The 24,056-nt window shown below is 37.2% G+C and overlaps 1 protein-coding gene across 50 annotated transcripts in view; it reads right to left on the bottom strand.

Annotated features, from left to right (window-relative positions):
- LOC127834379 (uncharacterized) overlaps nt 1-24,056 on the bottom strand; it is a 44,227-nt gene that overhangs the window by 9,799 nt on the left and 10,372 nt on the right. For 11 of the 50 annotated variants that reach the window (XR_008027910.1, XR_008027888.1, XR_008027892.1 and 8 more), the window contains one exon: nt 8,192-10,426. The gene's annotated coding sequence lies outside the window, so the exon portion shown is untranslated. Of the gene's footprint in view, nt 1-8,191; nt 10,427-18,947; nt 19,035-19,336; nt 19,497-21,097; nt 21,185-21,486; nt 21,647-23,247; nt 23,335-23,636; nt 23,797-24,056 lie in introns of those variants that run through there. The other 39 variants (XM_052360176.1, XM_052360191.1, XM_052360175.1 and 36 more) reach the window with 19 other exon arrangements.

Below are 24,056 nucleotides of genomic sequence, written 5' to 3'. Positions count from 1 at the left end.
TAACACACTCTCTGGACGTTCTAAAACGTTGAAATCGGAAAGAAAAAAAGTTGCTGACGAAGCCGAATTTCTTGGTGAATTTCCTTTTCTATTATCAAATTCGTTTCCGCAAAATGAACAAGATATTGATGAACGCGACATGTACTAACGCTAGCAAAGTGAATACACAAACGTAACACACAGTTTGAGCGACATAAACGGTCTGTTGAACATGCCCATAAACCAATACAACTATTGAACGAAGCGTATCAAAATCAGAAGCTGATAGCTTATGAGGTGCTTGTGTATCTCCTAAGCGACATAATAGACTTTTGCACCGGGAACTGGGCCACGGTTTACCCATTGCATACCTGTATAAAGGGTATAGTTTGACGATTCCGACAAGTATTAGAATATTTGACAAAGTGCTGAACGAATGCAAGAAATTTGACATATATGTGCCGTGTATATAACTTTTTACGGCAATTTTTTCAAACTTAAAGACCACGGCAGCGATGATAAGCCCCTGTCTTTATTCGCTTTGCAAATACAGATATGGTCTGACATTACAAAAATGACAAAGTATCAATCATATCGATGAGATGTTCCGACTTCCGACGTATGAGCTAGAGGCGGAAGTAAAGACTTACGGTAAATTGCATATAACCCGACAACTGTTTGATGTACATAATTTAAACAAATTGTGTCCGCCTAATGTAACAACTGTAACGACTTTGAAACGAATAAATAAGTCAAATGAACATGCTTCAAATACACCAGATTGTCCCGTAACCATAACCATGGAAGATGCTATTGGTTTTTAAATAGAGGTTCTTAAAAGTGTGGAACACTCATCCGGTAAGTCTACAAATATTTCAACCAGCAAAGACAGTGATTCTGAGACAGATGGTTCCAATAACGAGGAAGGATCTGCACGCAAACAGCCTACTATTGTTGCTAATCAGATACATATACACACTGGGTTCCTAAGGAAAAAGGTATAACATTAGATTATTGTTATTATGATTTTTTAACGTTCTCCAGAACACTAAATTGTGGCTCAACATCTCTTTCTTTCCCCACGCCATTCAGTCCCAGTGCTTTAAGTCTTTTACGTTGAGACCAATACTCAAATACGCCTCTAAAGTCAATGATCCAAAAACTGCACTTCACATAAAACAACTCGAAGCGGTAAAGACAATGGCAGTCTGCTTCGCTTACGCAGACTATCGACGAACCAGCAGTAACAGCCAGACCATAGCGACACTCTGTTGGTCCACATTCCACAAACGTCGCACAGATGCTACGCTGGAATAGCGTTAACAATGGCATATTTTAGGTAACGCTGCTCGCATTTCTTCCGACTTACAACCCTCCGCAGCAGATGACACATGCAGCGTACTTTATGCCATTCTGGCTACATTTTAATAAGTAATTGAGGCATGTATTCTCTACATTATATTTTCTCTAATTTACTCGGAGACATGTTTTACACTTTAGATAGGTTTTATTGTTTTATCTTATGAAGATATTAAAGCTTTTAAATTGAATTATACACTCGGAGACTTTTCTAACGCAACACGTAATCAAATCTATATAACTCTCTTATTTTAGAACGGATTTTGTTGAAATCTCGACTCAGACTAATTCAACACATATTTAATATTTCATGTAAATTTCATTGTATGTGATCAACATTAAAATATCAAACATAACACATAAACAAAAACTGCAAAAGTAAAATTCTCAGAATCGTACAGCGTAAAACAATAATGTGAAAAGTAAAACGCATTAACTTACACGTCTAAATGACCGACGGGATTGCAACATTGCGCTCCTGAATATTCATACGATTCATATATTTTTTTAAATTAATGTTATGTTTACTGGTGTAAAAACCCACCTTAATTAATGAAATTGAAATTGATTTGGAATTATATAGCGCTGAACTACACTTGATTACTTTACTAATGCAACATTTTTCAAACTGAAATAGCTCAGTTATGAGTAAATATTTTGATTTAAAAGTGTACATGTGATCATTATACTACAGTATGTGCAAGCAAACGATAAAGGCATTCATCCGTGACGATCGGATGCTTTAGCAAGTGGGTAAGGTAGCCTGCAATATGCCGATTGCGCAGTTGCGCCCATGAATTTTTATACGAGACTTTTTGATTTTTAAACTAATTTTATGTCTTCCTAGTGTATCAAGCAACCTTAAATGAAGAAATTGAAAGAAAATTATAATCATATCGCAATTCAGCATTTCCACGTGCAAAAAGATGAAACCACACCTACTCCACTAACAAAAGCGCCCGATTGTATAGGATGAATGATTTTATTGTTATCTTGCAAAGACTTAGTCAAATGATAACATGTGCAATTTTAAATCAAAACCTCCACTAATTACTGAGATATGCAAGTTTGAAAAGTGTTGCGTTGGAAAAGTCTCCAAGTGTAAAAGGAAAATATTTAATATATTGCGACATTCTTTCGAAACGATTTATACTGGCATCCCTTTGAAGAATTTGCCGTTCAGTACTTGTCCCACTTTGACCAAATGTTGTTAAAAAAGTTAAGGATTTTCAAGTGGTAGATAGCTTCAACTGGCAGAAGTCCTGGCAAGATAAACACACAGGGGTCAGCAGTGTTGTTTGGGAGAGACAGTAATTGTTTAATTGTTTTTCTTTGGAAAAGTTCAAGCTGGTCAATTCAAGTACTTTTTGGGGTAAATAGTTCTATGCAATAATTGAGTACAGGTAGCACAAAACACGTGTATATATCCAGCATTGACTTGTGGTCCAATCAATTGTGACCATGCAGTCCAGCTCCAAAAAGACTGTACAGTGCTCGCCTTGCCTTCGAAATGGTACCTTCAATATTCACTTCAGCAGTTTCATATACTGATGTTGTCCTAGTTATTCCTAGATGAATCGACGAATCTACTGAATTGAGGTTTTGTTCTCCCAGTTTGAAGTTTTGTACTGACACAGCTGTTCTTTTAGAATGTTTAATATTTAGGGCTACAGTTTTAGTGGGTTCAAGAAGGTAACGCGAAAGTGTGGGACATGTCTATCATTAGCTGCACGTTTCCATTGTCTCTACCCATCAGACATATGTCGTCTGCGCATGCAGAGCTATTGACAAGTACAGTGCCGATGCGTTCACCACGTCCAGTGTTCGCTAATAGTCCGTTGAAAGGATCCCTCCATGTCGTACACCTTGGGATATATTAAAGGGTTCGCTAATTTAGTACTTGTACTTGATAACACTGGACGAGTTTTCGTGTAGGGATTTCATGAGGAGCCAGTGTCCGTGACTTATACCTGCGTGGTAGTCTTCGCAAAAGTTGAGAGTGGTCTACCACGTCGAATGCAGACTTAGCGTCCAGAACACAACATGGGCTGGTGTTTTCATGTCGGTTCACTTGAGGTAATACTCCTCAAGAATAAAGGCAGCATTTAGTGGTGAGGACTCACATGTAAAACCTCGTTGCATCCGGTTTTGCACATTCAAAATACAGTCTTGAATTATGTCCCTTATGATAGTCTCAATTTCTTTACACAGAGTAGGAAGAGCTGTTATTCCCCTATAATTGCCCACCTCCGTAGGAACACCCATCGTCTTGACCACCGGGGATAGAATACCTCTTTGTAAACAGGTAGGTATATCTTTGCTCTTAAAGATAGTGTTAATGATTGCGAGTATACGAGTTTTTAAAGTATCTGGGCCAAATGCAATATGCTCAATGTTTACACCGAAGATGTCTGCCGCCTTGCCTTTATGTATAGTTTTCAAGGCCTTTTCAAATTCATCTTTTGTCACAGGATTCACTGGGCAGTTTGCTACAATGCTGGCTATGGCTGCTATTTCATCTTTCACCTGGTTATGGTAGGTTTCATCAAATTCTATATTCTCTGAGTTGTTTTCTTATTGCTTGAAATGCTCTTTAAAACCCTCAAGATACCCTCTGTTCCGAAATATCGTGTCTCACCTACATATAAGTCTTCGACATCCTGTTTTAGCGATCCTCTTTGCCTATTTATCAACTTATAAAAGAGTTTCTTATCACTTGATCTAGAGACTATGACCTCTTGTTTTTAATCAGTTAGTTTCTTGGCTGTACTAACTCTACACACACGTCTAAATTCCTTTTTAGCCTGCTTTCTTTCAGCAAATGTTGGGTCATGTGGGTGATTTTACTTCCATTTTCTGTCCACTGTTTATTTATTGCTCTCAAATTCTTAAGGGACTGCGAGATGTCTCTATTCCATACAGCTAATTTGGGCTTTGTATTTCTATGACGTTTCTTTTCACCTTGTAATTCTATTGCTGCATCACGCATTATGTTACAAATTTCAGTAGATGCCTTCTCTATCGAAATAGTCGTATCAGTGACCGCTTTATCAAGCTTAGAGGCGACCAGTTCAGCGTAGGCTTGTTTGTCCAACTTGTCCCATTTTACTCTTGCCACGGTAGAAATTTTGGTACTTTTAGTATCACTTGATAGTTTATCTGTCAGTTAGAGTTTTATGGTAACTAAGATTGGCACATGGTCAATCACATTGGACACTACTGGGAAGATTTCTTTTTTCTTATACAGAAAACTGTCTGAGTTTGTTGTTAAGAAGTAGTCTATTACTGATTCAGATTCCCCACTTGGGTGAAAAAAGTGAATCCTACACACGAAAACTCTAACTCGAACTCATCAATGAAATTGTTAAAGTGGGAGCGTTTCCTATCAGAAGCTTGCACAATAAGGTCAATATTTAGATCTCCCCCCTATCAAAATGTAATGAGAGTTTCTATACTTGGAGGCAATTTCAAACAGTTCTACAACAATTCCACAGAAATCATCAGTACTAGTACTGTATCCCCGACAGGGCATGTAGACACACACAATAAGTGTTTTCATATTACAAGAGTTCCTGTCACAGATTTCCATACACTGAATTCGTTGTGTTCATTCTTGGAGGGGTTTAACGAAACTACTTAACGATTTGTCCCATAGTATGGCCACACCACCATAGCCGCGGGGTAATTGAATTGCTCATAACAAGGGGTCTTCAAAAGTCTGTTCCTTTACCTATGTAGTCCAATTTACATGTATTAGAAATTTCACCAAGAAGTGCAATTTGTATTTGGAAAAGCCAGTGTTCTTGTAGCAATATTATTGAGCACTTTTTAGACATTTATATGATAGCATGTGTTGACGCCTTCACATCTTTACAGTTAAAGGAGCCCACCCTCAATAACATGTGATCTTTGTTTGTTAAAATTTCAGGTCGTTTGAGGCTGATCGCCGAAAATTTTGGGCTCCAGAAGTAGCAGTATCGATCACATGCTTTCTCACATACGATTTACTGTTGTCTGAGCTTGCCTACATTGAGCACTTTCTACCATCGGAACACATCTTAATGGAGTACGATCACGGTTATCAGTCGGCAGCTTACATGGAGCACTGCTTACCGGCTGAACACTGTCAGGTAAGGAATGCTGGTGATTATCAACCGGCAGCTTACATGGGACACTTCTTACCGGCTGAACACTTCCAAGTACAGAATGACCATCAACAGGCAGCTTACATGGAGCACTTCTCACCGGCTTAATACTGTGAGATAAGGAATGCTGATGATTATCAACCGGCAGCTTACATGGGATACTGCTTACCGACTGACCACTTTCAGGCAGGGAATGATGGCTGTTTTCAAATGGCAGCTTACATGGGACACTGCTTACCGGCTGAAAACTTCCAGGTACAGAATGACCATCAACCGACAACTTACATAGAGACTGCTAACCGGCTGAACACTTCCTGGTGTAGGATGAATATGATTATCTACCGGCAGCTCACATCTGGCACTGCTTGCCGGCAGGACACTACCTGGTGAAGAATGACCACGGTTATCAACCGGCAGCTTGCATGGGTTAATGCTAACCGGATGAACGCTTCCAGGGGACGCATGTGACCGTTATCAGTTCGTACGGTACGAGCAGCACTGGTTACTGATTGGGTTTGTACCTTTGCTTTGTATGAGGATACACTGGGATGCTTCCACTCACCGGGTAACCAGGTGGAGGCATGTGTAGTGGAGGTGGTCATTTCTGGGTTTGCGGGGGAATAAGGTAAGTTGGCATTGGGATTTTACATGACATGAAAGAGGGGGTCTCCTGTTAGCAGTCCTGAATTTGAGGTAGTAGTTTCAGGAGCCCGTGTATATGCGGAACTCGTTCTGGATGTACAAGAGTCGTCTCGAGAGATTGTTTGCGAGTTGTTGTTAAATACACTGGCAACAAAGTCGACTTTCGAGGTTGAGCGCTCTATAACCAGGTTTAAACCCCCAATGCTTTGCATTGACCTTTCCAAGGCGGTGACCCCAGCTTTATTCATATTTTGTGTTTATGTTGGTTTGTATTGTGCTGTATTGTGCTGTTTTGTACTGTTTGGGCAATCGGTCACTGGCCTTAAATAAAGGACCAACTTATTGTTTTAATGAAAATTCAATACTGCTCCAGCAGCTGGAGTTTCACTTCTTTATATTTCTTTTGTATTTTACTGAACACAATATCTGAGATTTTATCATGAAGAGTCTGACAGCTTGTTACAAACTTGCTACTAGCGCCTCCTAGCTGATCGAGATTACTTGTACATGTAAGAGATGGTGTCACAGTTTCCCTTGTCACTGGGTGATTTTCAGACGTTCGTGGAGTAAATGGGTGATTTTCCTTTTCAAGCATGGAAATTCTAGTGTTAAACGTTTTAATAGTCAGATTCATTTCATTATTTCTATTTTCAAGTTTTTTTTATTAATGCTTCAAGCTTGGAGTTAACTTTCTGAATTGCATCCAACTTTTGTTGTTTAGATTTGAGTTCAGTCTCCCATTTACTAAGGTAAGCTTCATTTACACGGATTTCATCAGACCTCAGACACTTTTCACAACTCTGAACGGGAGTTGGCTGATCACCTGTGTTCAAAACTGATTTCCACTTGCGCACTTGTTGTGACACGGGGAGGAGGAGGACATAATGCAGGTTGGGAGAGTGTACAGCACTTGTATTTGAATGGTTTATTCTGATTGTTCTTGTCTTCATTATATTCTATTTCAGATTTTGAGAGTTTTTCGCATTTGTTATGAATCCAGTGGTTACCAAACGTGCAGAAGGTACCTTTCGTTTTACAGTTCCTATTACCGCCCGGACAAATAACATATGCTTTCTCGGATTTCTTGTTCAGGGCCTTCTCTATTTCTAACTGCAATATTCTGTTAATATATTTGAAGCTATAACCGCATGTAGATTGTGCATCTTGTACCATGGAGAGAAGTTCAGGGAGGTCAGTATCAATGAAACCCTGCACACCTTTTCCATTGACCATATACCTACTAGTTGTGGGGTAGATATTTAATGTGTAGGAATGTTCAGCACACTGTACACGGATAGCGACACTCTGTCTTTTATATACTTCTTTAATGTCTATTGAGCGGTTCGGTTTTTAACAGAGTAATATTGAAGCATGACACGTTTTAAGAGTTCAAATGTTGCAAGATCTGTCTCAATGACAAGACTTTCTTGCTTATAGTGGACTTCAAGGGATATATTTCTTCTTGCTGCCTTCAGTTTCTTAATAAGGGCATTATCAACATTGAGGGTATAGGGCCGTGCTTCCGTATCTATGGTGAGGCCCAATGAGGGCCCTACTGGAACAAGTGTAGCCATGATATAACTGCCACAGGGAATAATAAGAACAAATTGTTCAGTTTTTCTTGTGAAACCGGGGACTTTTTGGCTGCTTCCTAATTAATTGCGTGCCTCCTACCTAATTGCGCACCGTGAGCTTTGCCAAAGTTCTAGAGTAGTAATAAGAACGTAAAATCTTCTAAAACCGTTACGTACAAGTTTAAAAGTCTTAAGATAAGCACGAGTAAGTGGCTAGTTAAAACAAAATCTCTCTAGTAAAACGCAACACGGGACGCACAACAAATGTCAGACAGACAGACGGACTTAAAAGTTTCTTAAAGATTTAAGTTAAAATTTGCGACATTCAATTTCAATATGGCTGCTTCCTATAATTTCTTTTGTTTCCATGATTTTATTTAAATTAACGCTAGTGCTCTAAAATCTGTCTATAAACACGTTGCACGCGTATAAAAGACTACATAAAACACAGTTTGCCCACATTAATACACAAAGGAAGACAATAAAACACGGTAAAATATCAAATTTTTTCTTCACAGTTTTTCAACACAACCGACGAACAAAGGACAAGGATTAAAATCGCAAAAAAGTCCTAATGGTATGGGGGAATCACACTGTTTTGGGTTCCGTCACACGTTTGTTGTCCACAGTTATCGTTCACCTGTAACCAAAAGCACGTACACCATAAAAAGTCTAAACATTGCATTTAAAAAGTCATAACAATCATAAAATGTGAAAAACATTCAACACCGCCACATATCGACCATTTTGTCCTAGTTTCCGACATCACTTGAGTCGCGGTAATTAGGTAAAACATGTTCACTATAACATAATAGAGGTTATCTTAAACTAAACTTTCAATTCATTACCATATTCATTGCAAAGGGATATCAATGTTTATATGTTATAGTTTTTCACGTTTATGCATACATTTATTGTTTTATTTGATAAAACAGTGTTTGTCGTTCATTCTTCAGCAGAACAGTGAATGCACAAAAATGTGCTGTCTCTTCTCAGAACCCTTACATCACAGCAGTATGTCAAGTGGACCCAGTGTTGGCATTTTTCACACTGGCCCCATTTAATGATGACCAGAGTGTGTATGTCCTTCAGCTGTGGAGGGGACGACCTGCCACATACACAGCATAGATCCGATTGATCCTTATGATCACCATCAGTTTCAGGTTTAGCACCTTTCCCATGCTGGTTGACCCGGTTGATCTGCAGTCCAGATGTTGTTGCCATTGGGGATTTACATGTTGTTTGATTATTTGGTTCCTTTGATTTAGGCATTTTCTCCTTTTTCTTGGCGTTTTCTTCCACCTGAATTTTCTTTTGATGTTGGAGTTTTATTTGTTCCATGTTTTCATCAGGCATAAGACTTCCTTAAAATTTATATGGTGGTGTGAATTTTTTTCTTGGTTTTACAGTCACATTTTTGTTATTGTTCTCTACTCAAAGAATTTTAAATTATTTTACAAGTTGATGTACTGGCCTGGTTCTCTGAGTTGTCAGCACTTGTAATTTCTGCATCATCTCTTAGCATTTCTGGTGGATGTTTGTAGATGGACGATGGTGCTGTAGCTGTTGATGTGATCGCGGGATTGAAGGGTTAAATACCAGCCTTTCTGAAAGCACTTGTGATGTTGTCTGGGGAAAAAGCTCTACCGTATGGTCTTGCAATCAACCGAGCCACTTCATACCTTGTGATGGACACCCCGGGGCTTGCATGCATGTACGCTTTGCACTCATTATTGTAATGGTGTTTCGAGGTCCAAACACACCAATATCAAGGGGATGGGTGAGATGGCTAAAATGGGTTGGTAATAAAAACAATACCGCTGAATGTTCCTTAGCCCAATCAGTCAGGGTCAATGACACATGTGATTTGTGACCGTAATACAGGATCAATGTTGTTGGCTTGCATGTGCCCTATACCAGTCCTGCATGGTTGTTGAAATGACCTTTCATGTATCTTTCACAGGTCCCTATTCACAAACCCACTTTCAGTCATGCCTCCATGTGATCCAGGGGCAGCACCTTCCAGCAATTCATCACACCACCTTTTCCCATGAAAAATGTAAAAGAGTGGTATGTAGTTGCCAAGAGCATCCGCAGCCCCAATGAAAGTGACTGTTTTCGTTCGGGCTGACGTTACTGCTTGAGGTTTGGTCTTGTTGCCGCATACTATTTTGGGTGGTTTATGTTCAGTTGAGAATCCAGACTCATCAATGTTAAAAATTCTTTGTGGAGATTGCTTCAGATCATGTTCAGTGAGAATAGAATTTAACTCTTGATAGTAATTGTCAATTTTTTCCTTGGTTGCAGACTTAGCCCTTGATAAAGAGAGACATTGGGGCTTAACAACTTTTAGCTCATCCCACCTGGAGAGAAAAGAATACATCCAACCCTGGCTTAGATGTTCTTTGCCTTTACAGGCTTGTGAAGAGACAATGCATAGTCCCATGCCATGTACTGGATGTCCATTAGTGAGTAGCCATACCCAATGTCTGCCATGTATACAATATGGTCAACCAATTTCCTTTCTTCATCTTCTGTGAATAGTTTGTTTGCCCCATAATGGCAGTCAATCGACACATTTTGTCTGGTTCTGTCCCTCAGTGTTGATTCAGGCACCTGATACACCCTGGCTGCACGATACACGGACATCCCGGACAATGTAGCAGCATATGCCCTTTGCAGATTATTTCTGTCATATGGCTTCTTGTCTATGAAATGTTTCAATTTCTGAAAATAATCAAACAGATCTGGTTAATTATCTTTCATTGTTAACATTGTCAATACATTTTTATTGGCGTCGCACTAAAGTGCGGCGACTAGTATGTAACACGTTTTTTTCGCTTATGGTAGAAGTTATTATACGGATATATGCATATATTTTTGTTTTAAGAATATCTTGCATAGTGGTGATTTTTTGTGTAAATTAGTGTAAATAAGTACTGCATTTGTGCCTATTACATTAACTACAACATTTATTGCCAATAATGCAAAGCTAATTCTTTTAATTAATAATTGATCACAGGGACTGGGCAATAATAAAAGATCACAGGGACTGGGCAAATACGCGAACCGGTGAAACTTTCTGGTTTTGTATTAAAAAAACTTCTTTGTTCCACTATCCTAGCAACCACCTAGTTACTAATAAAGGCGCAATAGAGCGCGAAGCTCGACACGTATTATTAATTGTAATAATGAGTCTTGATAAAACAAGCAGCCGCTTATCAATGAGGAGCACCATCACAGCACCCCAGTCTCATTACTATAAAGTGCTCCTACAGGGTTGTTTTTTTAAAAGAACCACATTTAGAAGGCCGCAGGCCTGACCCGTATCTTGCCAGTGGTATGGACCATTTGGTATGGACCTTTAACCCCGCTCACTATCCAGCGTTTAAACTTCCGGGTTTACATTTAAACCGACTATTAATAGCTTATAAAGATCTTAGTTAGAAGGTGATTTTTCAAGCGGTTCCGTAGTGTAGTGGTTACACGCTCGCTTCACATGTGAGAGGTCCAAGGTTCGAGCCCCAGTAGATTCAAATTATTTTATTTGTGTTCTATGTTAACTTTTTGTTTTGATGTAGACATTTTAGTGTAAATAAACATGCGGTTTTATTGTAACCATTTTTTGTTTTTATTATGCCCATGAAATATATGTGTTAGAGGGTGGGGGGGGGGGTGTTCGTAAAAACATTAAAACTTTTACAGTGTTTTCATATCAATGAGTACTCAACCCCTATCGTAAATGAGCAACGTAAGAATAAGTTTAGAATCATCTCCCCTTGAAGTTGAGAAAAATATGAAATTACGCTTACAAGATGAAGCAGATTTTTAAACCTACACAGTTCTGTTCCATTAATGAAAACTGCACACGGATGCCAGTAAAAAAAGGGAAACCAATGTAAATATAATGAACTATGAAATATTTGGGGGTTACAACACAAAATCATAGATACCCGGTAATGGTTATTTGGGGGTTATAACACAACATCATAGATAATGGTTATTTGGGGGTTATAACACAAAATCATAGAAAATGGTTATACCAGTATCTTTTTCTATTTTGTTCAAAATAATCGGCCAATATATTAATATTTACAGTAGAAAAAAATCGTTCCGTGTAACTTGATTGAGTGCCTTTTACACTGAAATTCCCGACGTCCTTTGATGCTTTGCATCAATACTTATCTCCAGTCGTGATACATCGGCTATCTCGGATTCCTCCGTAAGATAGGCCTCGTGGCTAACGGTCGCCATATTGCCTTGTATTACTACTTTACTACCCAAAAGGTTGTCAGTCTATTGTTATGAGGCTGTATACATGCGCGTTGAACTAGCGCCAAACTTTTTACCGAAACTTTGATATTAAGAGCACTATTAACATTCATTTGTATTGCATTTTGACCTATTATCCAAGTGATTTACTTTTCCATTATTATTTAATCACCCTATCATCCAATTTTTAAGATGAAATTACGGTGTTTACAAAACCAACCAAACCGAAAGTGAAACTGGATGCATTACGTTTCGCGATGTAAACATTAAATATTTGTTCAGTTTGAGGAAGCGAATCGCTAATAGACGTTGGAATATGTATGCAATACAGACTATCATTGCCGATTGTAGTACTGGCTAAAAAATACCTTTTATGACAGGTCATGTATAGAACGTTAATCAAATAGTGACCATAAATCACTACAAATGTCTGGGTTGTTCATTAATATAATTAATGCACGTTTCTGATCTAATTGCCTGTATCTAGTTGTAATTACTGTACCATGATATTGATAAAATTAAAACGTTTTTTTCATAAATTAACATTACATGTTTTATTTTTATCATTTAGGGAATATATAATTGTATCATTATCATCATTAAATATTCTGAAAATGATCTAAATTATCATGATTACTTTAAAGTAGAATTTTTAAATTTTACTCATTATTTTTAATGAATTTGCACATTTGCTTGATTCAAAATAAAATGTATTAATAAGGGTTTCAGTTGTTAGTTTTAACCCATTTTTAGTTCGATTAAATTTAAAGTACTAACTACGTACATGTATGTTAAATGCTCTTGAGTTCGTTTCCTGGGCCTAGAACCAGTACTTGGGTATCTCTTGGAGATTTCTTAAGAATGCTCCCACACTGGGGATCAAACCAGTGACCTCCAGATCATTAGGTGGACACCACATCCATTACACATCAGCGACCTTTAATTAGTAAATTACTTTAGTATTGCAGCATTATATAATGTAATGTTGCTACATATTTTTGGAAAATGATTAATGTGCAGTACTAAATAAATCTAAATGCATACAATTTTAATTGTGTATATTGTGTGATTATTAGTTACAAATTCCCTTTTTACAGGTATACTGGATTATGAAAGACTGATAAACATAAAATTGACAACTCATCTCCCCAACGATACTTTTGTGGCTCATTCTCAGAACAAACCCATAGTCAGTGAGAAAACTACAGTGTAAAAAGACCACTTGATTGTGACAATTATGGCTGACCAAGCAAATGTTATCATTTAAAATAAAGAAAACTTCCAGTTCAATATACATTTTATACCAATTATGACATTGGCCAACACAGAAAATAATTATAAGGTTGATTTTCCCAAAATTGACTGTTACAATTGGATACTGTTTTAAGCTTCACTCTACTTTGTCTGAAAATAAAAGTCCTAAATGATGTAATAGAAACATACATATTTAATTTTTAGTTTTACAAGGATATATATATACATACATATATTATAATATCTTTTTATCGATGGTCAATCAATTTAAGTTTAACTAATATATACATACACATTTAATACATGTGTATGCTTTGATTTTTTTCTATTGAAGCCAAATTAATATCCCATTAGATAGATAGATAATATCACAGCAGTATTCCTATTTTGTCTGCAAGTATTGCAGAAATCATGGATTATTATTTTACTGAGTCAGCCTTAATCTTTATATTATAATTGTTAAAACAGATTAAGATGTGCATTATACAATTGAGGATGCATCAAGATTAAAAAATGGTACATGTATAAATTAATAAATAATCAATAACAATCAGAAACTGTGCATTTTTTTCAGTATTGTGTGAAAGGATTTGAAGTAATGATGTGTTTTTGAAATATGATTTATGTGAATTTGAATAAATATATAAAATTTAGTGATTTTCTCAGACAAAACTGTTAATTACATACTAAAGTATTCAGAATGTATTATTGTAATATTCATTCGAATTTTTTAGTACAAAAAGCACTTTTCCCTGGCATTTGTATTTATAGTAATTGCATATTTTATAATTCTGACAGCATTTATAAACTGTGTTCATGCAAGCATGAACACGGTTTCATTTTTTGAGTATTTAAACAAGAGGGCCATGATGGCCCTGTATCACTCCACTGCTGAAAAAAAGGCTGAAACAAATTTCTCTGCATGTGCAAATACTTAAATATAGGCCCTATTTAAGCACATGTACACTTTTGTGACCTTCTGGGCTGGGTCAAATTTAACCCCAGGGGCATAATTTGAGAAAACTTTGTAGAGGACTACTATATCTCACTACATACAAAATGTGGTAGCCCTAGGTCCTAGAGTTAAGGACAAGAATATTTTTAAAGTTTTCACAAAATAAGCAAGATATAAGCTTATATAATGTTCAATTTTGTGACATGCGGGTCAGGATCAAATTTGACCCAAAGGGCATAATTTGAACAAACTTGGTAGAGGACTATAAGATGTTACTGCGTACCAAATTTGGTAGGCTAGCCATAGTCCAAATGGTTTTCGACAAGAAGATTTTTAAAGATTTCACAAAATAGGCGCTTTAAAAGCGTTTATTCAATTTTGTGACCCCCCCGGGGCAGGGTCAAAGTTGACCCCAGAGGCATTATTTGAACAAATTTGGTAGAGGTTTATTAGATGTCACTACATACCAAATTTGGTAGCCCTAGGCCCAATGGTTATGGACAACAAGATTTTTAAAGTTTTCAGGAAATAGGCCCCATATAAGCGTATGTTCAGTTTTGTGACCCCTGGCAGGGTCAAATTTGACCCAAGAGGCATAATTTGAACAAACTTGGTAGAGAACTATAACATGTCACTACATACCAAATTTGGTAGCCCTATGCCTTATGGTTAAGGACAATAAGAGTTTTAAAATGTTCACAAAATAGGCACTATATAAGCATATAATTGATTTTGTGGCCCCCAGGGCAGGGTCAAATTTGACCCCTGGGGCATAATTTGAACAAACTAAGTAGAGGACTATACAATGTCACTACATACCAAATTGTGTAGCCCTAGGCCTAATGATTATGGACAAGATTTTTTTTACAAAATAGGCATTATAGAAGCATATGTTCAATTTTGTGACCCCCGGGGCTGGGTCATATTTGACCCTAGGGATTAAATTTGAACAAATTTGGTAGAGGACTATTAGATGTCACTATATACCAAATTTGATAGCCCTAGGCCGGATTGTTATGGACAAGAATTTTTTTGAAGTTTTCACAAAATAGGCCTTATATAAGCATATGTTCAATTTTGTGACCCTCGGGGCAGGGTCAAACTTGACCCCAGGGGCATAATTTGAACAAACTTGGTAGAGGACTATAAGATGCCACTACATACCAAATTTGGTAGCCCTAGGCCCAATGGTTATTGACGAGAAGATTTGTAAAGTTTTCACAAAATATACCCTATATAAGCATATGTTCAATTTTGTGACCCCGGGGCAGGGTCAAATTTGACCCCAGGGGTATAATTTGAACAAATTTGGTAGAGGACTATTAGATGTCTTTACATACCAAATTTGATAGCCCTAGGCCCAATGGTTATGGACGGGAGATTTTGAAAGTTTTCACAAAATAGGCCTTATTTAAGCAAATTTTCAATTTTGTGACCCCCAGGGCAGAGTCAAATTTGACCCCAGGGGCATAATTTGAACAAATTTAAAAGAGGTTCACCCCAGGAACATTCCTAAGAAATTTCATCAGAATTGGACCAGTAGTTTAGGAGAAGATGTTTAAAGGAAAAGTTTATGCATGGATGCACGATGGACACAGGACCTTTGGCCAGTGGAGCTAAAAATCAAATTAAACATTTAGTTTTGATTTAAAATCAGTTTTTATATGCAAGTGTCTATTTCACTTATAAATTAAAACAGCATATTATTCATTATTGAAAAGATTATTCCAAGCTTGATGTCGTATTTCAACTTTGCATAGTGTAGTTAATTGAACATTGTATTGAACTGTATGGGCAGCTATATTTTTTAATTTATGTATGTTGTATTATACAAAATGCATTACTTCTGCCACAAGTAGACCATATAAGGCCTACTGCTACTAAATAGGCACTGGTATGAATTTGACACTGTTTTTGGTGCTCATACAAAACTTTAATTATTACTACACTTTAGTGTATTAAATATTTTCAAGTTTTTGTTCAACATTTTTTGCAAAAGAAAAGAGTGTCTTAATGCATTTGAAAATATACTTAAAACAAACTAAAAATGCATTTTAACATACCTTTTTCCTGGTAAAGTGTATTTGGGGTGATAAAAAATACACTTGAAGAGTATTAATGCTGGAAAAATGCAGAAAAAAATACATTTGTTTCTGTTAGAAGTGTGTCTTGTCTGCATTTTTAAGTGTATTAAATGCACATCAAATGCAGATAAATACAATGCCAATACTGTTACATGTATTTGAATGGACATAAAATGCACTTGTTCTTGTAATTAAATGCTTTAGTGAATTGAAATAACCTTTTATAACGTTTTAACAATTAATAATACCTTTTTATATAAATTTTCTTTTGAAATGTGACACTTAAATTATTTTTGCACCACTAGTAAGAGATATAATTTGTGCTCATAATGCTTTATCATGATTACACTATATAATATCATTTGTTGTATGAAAATTACCTGTAAAATTCATGTGAAAGCTCAAGAGATCAATAGCAGCGTGCTATACCCTGCTCCTTTTTACATGACTTGATGGTATTAAGTCCCCAATTCTACATGGCTAAGGGATAATTAATGCGCAGATTTGACAAATAAGTCTTAACTGGGATCCAATAGGCAGACTTTCATATTACTTGTATTTAATTTAAATCATGATCTGAATTGCTCTTTGGCAAATCTTTGTTGGTCACAGTATTCAACTGAATTTTGTTCACTTTGTAGTGATTATATTTTCTATATTTATCAGACAACATCTTTCTTCAAAAGTTTAACATGATTGCTTGGTTAATTTAGAAACAAGATCAATGCATCATAACATAAAATGAAAAAATGTGTAATAGTAAAAATGGCAGCAAAAAAGCACTAAATTATCTGCCTTAAATCTGAGACGATATGTTGATGTATTGGAATTTCTCATAAATATAATAATTGTATAGTCGCATGCATGAGTGGTGTCAATGTCACAATACCAATTAAAGCCTATAATTTACTAAAACAATTTGAAGTTTGATGTGAGTTTTTTTCAAGATCTGTTATATATAATTATATATACATGTATATATATATTGTTGAAAAGTTAACATGCAATAAGTTTACTGTAATTAAATGACAAATAGTTTAACTGATTTGGTTGGATGCATATATGCAGATATATCATGGTTTGTGCAGAGGACAGTAGCAAAAACAAGAGCTGTTTCCGTAGGATGACATACGCCCCCGATAAACGCTTTAATAGAAGTTATGAGCATTTTTCAAAACCTTAAAGCCGACCCTAAGTTCAAGGTCAAAGGGGTCAAAATTTGTGTGTGTATGGGAAGGCCTTGTCCATATACACATGCATACCAAATATGAATGTTACATCTGAAGCGACATAGAAGTTATGAGCATTTTTTCGAAACCTAAATGCAAAGTGTGACGGATAGACAGACGGACAGTGCGATCACTATATGCTCTCCTTTGGGGGCATAAAAATGTGTTTCACATTGTTTTGGTAAATTAGTAATGTAGTTAAAAGAACAGAATCATCAATTATAAAGTTATTGATTATAAAGTGTTGCTGGCATATTTGATGCATTCATCTAGCTATAAGAAGGTCCCTGTTTTCTCCCCACTGGCACTGAGTGAGGGTTCTCAAAATCTTTAAACAATATGAATAACTACATATAGGGTCGAGAGCCTTGTTGATATGGGGGCTAAACACCTGAAATCAAAGCGACCCAGGTTAAAGGCCGAGGCCAAATAAATAAACCAGAGGCCGCATGAGCCTGCTATACTCTGAACAAGTATTGTTTCTTCTCAGAAAACTGGCTTAAGTGTCTTACTATGCTTTAGACTTTGAGTTTCAGTGCAATCAATCTAAAATAAATTTATCAAATTAAATAATAATTTGTAAAAAATAAACATTCTGCACAAATTCAATTATTTACTTTACCTGTGTGCATGAATCATTTCAGTCTTGATGGTTAGTGAACTATGTCAAAAGCACCATATCTATGAAACACTTGTTTTTTGAATAGTGCAATTTTCCACAGAAATGATGCTGATGATTATTCTACACGATGATGAATTATTTGATATATTTCTAAATTCCATTTCCACCAACAATTCGGTTATTCCACTACCAGTTCACATGCTTCATACACAGTTGAAAATAACACTATTTCACTGAACAACCGTGACACATGTACTCAATTTTTCAACTTTTCGCAATTAAAATTGTCTTCTACTGTTATTGTTGTTGTTGTACTTTTGAAAGTAGTTCGAGAGAACCCAACCCCTTCAAATTTAAATTAAAGGCACTTTTCCCACAGGTATAATCTGTTTTGAGAAAGATCACAAAGTTCCGGTACAATGACACACAGATTAATTCATAAAAGTTGCCGTTGAAAGCGCCATGCGTAACAGCGTTTCGCGTCAATAATTAAGGTAGAAAAGCCAAACTCGGTTACACCATACATGCAGCACTTAGACTCCATACAAGGCATGTCTTTCGATTCTAATAGGCAAAGCTTATCTTACATATGGCTTAATAAGTGAAAAAAATCATCAATGGCAATATTTGTGCATCAAAGCAGGTTTTGAACTGGATTCGAACAAACTTTTTATTTTTTTTTTGCACATTTTAGGTAAAATCCATGTAGAAGCAGCAATGCTGATGTCATTTGACCCAACAAAAGGGCTCGCTTGCATGGAAAAACAACACACTTGGCTTCCTGACTAAAAAAAGTCATCGTCAGACATGAGCTTTAAGTCTTTTGTCACACCTGGACCTATGATTCCTCGGCTCGAGTTCCGTCTAGGGCAGGCTCCGGAAAGTGTCAGTCTGGCCCGGGTGCTCAATTCCGTGTAATCTGAGAAAACAAAAAAGGTTTTTTGTGCGCATTTGCCCATTACGGTGCCAACTAATGTAAGTTAGATACAATTAGAGTAAGCTTTCAATAGTCTTTCTCGCTTTATTTGCTGCAAATGGTTAATTCACCACGCCGGCATCACATTGTCGGGCACACCGGCAAAGTTATCGCCACAAAGTTTGGTTTCAGAGCTGCAGTCAATGTAAAACACACAAATTTCCTAATTTTGGTGACAAAAGTGTGCCAGGATATCAAAGAAATCATTTTACAATAGATTTAATTGAAAATAACGGCGTACTAACCTGCAAAGACACCGATCCTCTCGACACGACTGGGCGAGTGTTGAGGGCCGTCTCCGAATCAGTCACACTGTACAGTTTTTGATGGCCTGTCACTTCAGCCGGACTTGTAAACCAATTGGACGACAGTTCAGGCAGAGCTATAGACCCATTTCGACACCGCCTACAAATGCACACTTAGGTTTACGCATAATATTAAGGTCACTTAAATACAGATTCCCTGGTGTTTTTCATGCAGGGTCTATCGCAACAACATTCTTCCAGGAAAGAAAGCATAATATTATTATCATTTTTGTGTTTTCAGCTGAATACTTGATTTTACTTGAACTCAGCGAGATATCCAAACAGGTAAAATAAGGCAAAGTAGTGTTATTCTGAGTAGATCTGCCTGAATGGGTTGAAGGCGAAGGCGGATAGAAGTGTAGGTCCAAAATTGGCGGGCATTTTTAACAGAAAAAGGCTCAAAAAGTAAACAATAATAATAAATACAGATGAAATAAAGACATGCATTAGGTTCATTATTGAGATTGATGCAAATTAATGTCAAAATGGCACTGAAAAACAATACCGGGTGTTTAAGTAGTCTTAGAATATGTCTCCGGAACAGGTTTCGGTGTGATTTTCCAGCATTAACCCCCCTTATGACCCCAAGTGCAACAGCCCAATTGCAAACAGCCCTTATTTGGGTCAAAATGACATCTGGCAGTTATGTTTTGCAATACAGAGAGTTTTTAATGGTCAAATGTCAAAATTCTGGCAGACGACTAACTTGGTCGGATGTGCTTAAAGGTTACGCATGCGCAATTAATTTCCTTCTATATTACATATAAAATAGTTGAAGTTCGATATCAATTTTTACCATGATCAAGCGCATACCCACTATATCATCATACATCATTGGAAAGATTAATGCATAATCTTTTGAAAAAAAATGCATGTCATTAAATTCTATACGCGCAAACTCAAAATATTTACCTTAGAATAGGCAAACCGGTTTTGACAGCTGTGCAGACAACCATTTTGGGCTCAAATAGTATGACCTACTTTCGAAGCCGGGAACCATCAACACAAAAAGTAGAGCACAAAAATGGCTTATTTTCTTATTGCTTACAAATATACCTTCAAGTTGATACCAAAACCAACCATTTGCAATGTATTTTACAAATCCTAGGCAGCATGCACTCAACAATGTGTGCTAAGTATCAAACTGACTGCATGTAACCCTAAAAACAGGAGTTCCGGTTTGGGGTTATGTGACCTTTAAGAGAACCCAACCCCTTCAAATTTAAATTAAAGGCACTTTTCCCACAGGTATAATCTGTTTTGAGAAAGATCACAAAGTTCCGGTACAATGACACACAGATTAATTCATAAAAGTTGCCGTTGAAAGCGCCATGCGTAACAGCGTTTCGCGTCAAGAATTAAGGTAGAAAAGCCAAACTCGGTTACATCATACATGCAGCACTTAGACTCCATACAAGGCATGTCTTTCGATTCTAATAGGCAAAGCTTATCTTACATATGGCTTAATAAGTGAAAAAAATCATCAATGGCAATATTTGTGCATCAAAGCAGGTTTTGAACTGGATTCGAACAAACTTTTTATATTTTTTTTGCACATTTTAGGTAAAATCCATGTAGAAGCAGCAATGCTGATGTCATTTGACCCAACAAAAGGGCTCGCTTGCATGGAAAAACAACACACTTGGCTTCCTGACTAAAAAAAGTCATCGTCAGACATGAGCTTTAAGTCTTTTGTCACACCTGGACCTATGATTCCTCGGCTCGAGTTCCGTCTAGGGCAGGCTCCGGAAAGTGTCAGTCTGGCCCGGGTGCTCAATTCCGTGTAATCTGAGAAAACAAAAAAGGTTTTTTGTGCGCATTTGCCCATTACGGTGCCAACTAATGTAAGTTAGATACAATTAGAGTAAGCTTTCAATAGTCTTTCTCGCTTTATTTGCTGCAAATGGTTAATTCACCACGCCGGCATCACATTGTCGGGCACACCGGCAAAGTTATCGCCACAAAGTTTGGTTTCAGAGCTGCAGTCAATGTAAAACACACAAATTTCCTAATTTTGGTGACAAAAGTGTGCCAGGATATCAAAGAAATCATTTTACAATAGATTTAATTGAAAATAACGGCGTACTAACCTGCAAAGACACCGATCCTCTCGACACGACTGGGCGAGTGTTGAGGGCCGTCTCCGAATCAGTCACACTGTACAGTTTTTGATGGCCTGTCACTTCAGCCGGACTTGTAAACCAATTGGACGACAGTTCAGGCAGAGCTATAGACCCATTTCGACACCGCCTACAAATGCACACTTAGGTTTACGCATAATATTAAGGTCACTTAAATACAGATTCCCTGGTGTTTTTCATGCAGGGTCTATCGCAACAACATTCTTCCAGGAAAGAAAGCATAATATTATTATCATTTTTGTGTTTTCAGCTGAATACTTGATTTTACTTGAACTCAGCGAGATATCCAAACAGGTAAAATAAGGCAAAGTAGTGTTATTCTGAGTAGATCTGCCTGAATGGGTTGAAGGCGAAGGCGGATAGAAGTGTAGGTCCAAAATTGGCGGGCATTTTTAACAGAAAAAGGCTCAAAAAGTAAACAATAATAATAAATACAGATGAAATAAAGACATGCATTAGGTTCATTATTGAGATTGATGCAAATTAATGTCAAAATGGCACTGAAAAACAATACCGGGTGTTTAAGTAGTCTTAGAATATGTCTCCGGAACAGGTTTCGGTGTGATTTTCCAGCATTTACCCCCCTTATGACCCCAAGTGCAACAGCCCAATTGCAAACAGCCCTTATTTGGGTCAAAATGACATCTGGCAGTTATGTTTTGCAATACAGAGAGTTTTTAATGGTCAAATGTCAAAATTCTGGCAGACGACTAACTTGGTCGGATGTGCTTAAAGGTTACGCATGCGCAATTAATTTCCTTCTATATTACATATAAAATAGTTGAAGTTCGATATCAATTTTTACCATGATCAAGCGCATACCCACTATATCATCATACATCATTGGAAAGATTAATGCATAATCTTTTGAAAAAAAATGCATGTCATTAAATTCTATACGCGCAAACTCAAAATATTTACCTTAGAATAGGCAAACCGGTTTTGACAGCTGTGCAGACAACCATTTTGGGCTCAAATAGTATGACCTACTTTCGAAGCCGGGAACCATCAACACAAAAAGTAGAGCACAAAAATGGCTTATTTTCTTATTGCTTACAAATATACCTTCAAGTTGATACCAAAACCAACCATTTGCAATGTATTTTACAAATCCTAGGCAGCATGCACTCAACAATGTGTGCTAAGTATCAAACTGACTGCATGTAACCCTAAAAACAGGAGTTCCGGTTTGGGGTTATGTGACCTTTAAGAGAACCCAACCCCTTCAAATTTAAATTAAAGGCACTTTTCCCACAGGTATAATCTGTTTTGAGAAAGATCACAAAGTTCCGGTACAATGACACACAGATTAATTCATAAAAGTTGCCGTTGAAAGCGCCATGCGTAACAGCGTTTCGCGTCAAGAATTAAGGTAGAAAAGCCAAACTCGGTTACATCATACATGCAGCACTTAGACTCCATACAAGGCATGTCTTTCGATTCTAATAGGCAAAGCTTATCTTACATATGGCTTAATAAGTGAAAAAAATCATCAATGGCAATATTTGTGCATCAAAGCAGGTTTTGAACTGGATTCGAACAAACTTTTTATATTTTTTTTGCACATTTTAGGTAAAATCCATGTAGAAGCAGCAATGCTGATGTCATTTGACCCAACAAAAGGGCTCGCTTGCATGGAAAAACAACACACTTGGCTTCCTGACTAAAAAAAGTCATCGTCAGACATGAGCTTTAAGTCTTTTGTCACACCTGGACCTATGATTCCTCGGCTCGAGTTCCGTCTAGGGCAGGCTCCGGAAAGTGTCAGTCTGGCCCGGGTGCTCAATTCCGTGTAATCTGAGAAAACAAAAAAGGTTTTTTGTGCGCATTTGCCCATTACGGTGCCAACTAATGTAAGTTAGATACAATTAGAGTAAGCTTTCAATAGTCTTTCTCGCTTTATTTGCTGCAAATGGTTAATTCACCACGCCGGCATCACATTGTCGGGCACACCGGCAAAGTTATCGCCACAAAGTTTGGTTTCAGAGCTGCAGTCAATGTAAAACACACAAATTTCCTAATTTTGGTGACAAAAGTGTGCCAGGATATCAAAGAAATCATTTTACAATAGATTTAATTGAAAATAACGGCGTACTAACCTGCAAAGACACCGATCCTCTCGACACGACTGGGCGAGTGTTGAGGGCCGTCTCCGAATCAGTCACACTGTACAGTTTTTGATGGCCTGTCACTTCAGCCGGACTTGTAAACCAATTGGACGACAGTTCAGGCAGAGCTATAGACCCATTTCGACACCGCCTACAAATGCACACTTAGGTTTACGCATAATATTAAGGTCACTTAAATACAGATTCCCTGGTGTTTTTCATGCAGGGTCTATCGCAACAACATTCTTCCAGGAAAGAAAGCATAATATTATTATCATTTTTGTGTTTTCAGCTGAATACTTGATTTTACTTGAACTCAGCGAGATATCCAAACAGGTAAAATAAGGCAAAGTAGTGTTATTCTGAGTAGATCTGCCTGAATGGGTTGAAGGCGAAGGCGGATAGAAGTGT

The sequence above is a fragment of the Dreissena polymorpha genome, chromosome 6 (assembly GCF_020536995.1).
Source record: "Dreissena polymorpha isolate Duluth1 chromosome 6, UMN_Dpol_1.0, whole genome shotgun sequence".
Lineage (NCBI taxonomy): Eukaryota > Metazoa > Mollusca > Bivalvia > Myida > Dreissenidae > Dreissena > Dreissena polymorpha.
The sequence above is the reverse complement of the archived record's forward strand: the minus strand, read 5'-3'. Positions and strand labels throughout refer to the sequence as shown.